This window comes from Lycium barbarum, chromosome 10 (genome assembly GCF_019175385.1).
Source record: "Lycium barbarum isolate Lr01 chromosome 10, ASM1917538v2, whole genome shotgun sequence".
NCBI lineage: Eukaryota > Viridiplantae > Streptophyta > Magnoliopsida > Solanales > Solanaceae > Lycium > Lycium barbarum.
The window spans coordinates 122037036-122039807 of NC_083346.1; positions in this window are offsets into that span (position 1 = coordinate 122037036).

Consider the following 2772-nt stretch of genomic DNA (forward strand, 5'->3'; position numbering starts at 1 on the left):
ACTACAGATATACTCCATCACATATACCATGTAAACCATTGAATAAAGGCTGAGATTATTCATCATTATAGCCACTTAAACTTTTGAACCATGGCAAACAAAAACACTGTAGGGTCCATGCTTGCAATTTTCATAGTTTTTTCCCTATTTTTCTTCAGTTGCAACTCTTCTTCTTCTGATGATGATGGAAATTGTTTAAGTGATAAATTTGCAACTATTGGCAATTACTTTACTCCAGTTTCAAAGGGCTTTTTGCTGAGCTTCAACGGAGAAAAGTGGATTACTGCTCTTGTGCACCTTGTTGTTACACATGTCCATGCCCTACTTCTTAAAATTGGCTCTATATATACATAATAAAGCCGGGATTCAACTTATATACGTTGACAATGTAAATAATTTTCACATTATCAGGTCGCTCGTATTTGTTTTTGGCAGGTTGTCGTAACCTGCATTATTTTCAGATTACAGATCCGACCACTTTTTTATGAAGGGTGGTTACATGTGCTGATATCTTTCTGATGACCGGATAGTGTGAAAAGTTATTTACGCTATTGACGAATATTAGTTTAACTCTGAAATTAAAGTCCCTAATGCTATTTCATGTACCCCTATTTTTGTTTTATTTCGAATGAACGTGATTGTTTAGGCACTATATGTATCCTAGACAAGTCGATCTATGTAATAACCCTTCGTAGTATAATAAAAGTTTCCTTTTGATCAACAAAAGAAAAAGGCCACCCTTATACTTGTCTGTAGTACTAGTAGGTTGTCTTAACGTGTCTTGTTTTCAAGATTACAAATCCGACTTTTTATGAAGAGTGATTACGTGCAGATATCTTTTGGGTGATATGATAGCTTGAAAATTAACTTATTTACACTGTCGGTGGATATTAATTAAACGTAGAGAGCATAGGCTTCTTCTAACTTCCACGTGTTTCTTTTTTCCTTTTTTTTAATTTGTATTTTCCTATGTGATCTTGCTGTCCTGTTAAAAATAAATATGACGGTACATAGATGAATAGTCTATAAACCATCAGTTACAAGTACTTGAATAATTGTGTAATTAAGAGACTAAAAATTTTAAACCCTTTTGTGTAGAATCTTTTCACTACAAAAAAAGATTAATTTGCGGAGGTTGAAAATTACAATTCCCGGGGGTTTTAGTCTCCACTAATTGATTGAGGAGGCTAAAAACCCCGCAAATTGCAACTTTCAACCTCCGTAAATTTTTTGTTTTTTTAGCATTTTTTTCCCTTTAAAGGGTGATTTTTAATTTACTTGCAGTATAAAGTAAGCATTATTAGATTTGGCACGCACCAAAATTGGGACCGGATGACCTAGTTCTCGTCGAGCAAACCAATAACCTTAACATTTTATTGAGAACATATATAGCTTGAACTTCGAGATCAAACACATCTACTTAAGCTTTGACAAAATTTTAAATATAAAAATTAACCGAACAATACTGAGTTGAACCAATATATAAAACACAATATGCATAACTATTGCATATGTTACATAGTTGTTATATGTAATATTACATATTTATGTTACATAATCGTTAGTAACATTTGCGTCTTCTGAAGCAACAAATTAGTTAAATTATATGATTCCCTAATTTTAAGTCATTAAGGAGTGCTTTTGTCTTCATCGTTCTTCCTTGATGGGCTACTACTATATATTATGGGTGTGGACCAGTGATATATTAGAATTATTATCTTATACTATAACAAATAGGACATACGAAAGTCATTGTTATATGCTTGCAATTTTAAAAATATCGCGAATTAACCGAACCAATACCAACGAAAAACCTGAGACAATTGGATAGTTTGAAAGATGACCTTTTGGTTATACGTGATAGATTAACCCAAAAAATTAGTATACAATTTATTTTTTAAATAATCGGTCGAACTGAACCACTATATTGACACTCTAATAGCTCTTTCCACATGTATTATTTGAAACGATAGCCATTCTCAAACAACTGATCTCTAATTCGACGTCTTTATCCCACGTATTATATATACTGATTATATGTGATGATATGATCATGGTGCACATCTTCTTGTGATATATTTGATCGCTTCGGGTAGTACCGTCTTTTGATTACTTTGGTTTTGAGAAAAAGAATATTATGTCTTGATCTTTTTATGAATATTCCATGAGTTTATGAAATTTTAGAGATGCCTCTTCAATGAGATGTGTACCACCTGTTATTGGATTGTGCTCATCTTATAGAGGCTCATCCTAAATTTAGTAAAATTTTGATGTCTACTTTACTACGGTGTTTAGGCAATTATAAGACGTCTACAGATTATTTTATGGTGGAAGTTTTAATTTAAAGAACTTAATTAAAATATTGGAATGATAAATGATTTAAAATTGTAACTGCAGTATCTAAATAAAGAGAAAAAAATTGCATGAAAACGATAAACTAATTACTTACCAAGTGCTAAGCAAACATACTAACAAATTTATCTAAATGTTCGAAACAATGACAAGGAAAAAAAAATATATACTATAAACTTAGCTGAATTTGCCGAAATAGGCATCTATAAATTAGACTATTTGTGATAATCTTTTATTATATACTAAGATTAATTCTCTCTCTATATATAACACCTTCATGAGGCATTGCCATATCAAGATTTGGTCATTTCTTAAATACATAGCAAAGTTTAAGCCATGGCCAAAATCACTCGTGTTCTTATATGTGCACTTTTCATGATATTTCCACTCTTTTGGAACCATGGAATTAATGCAACAACT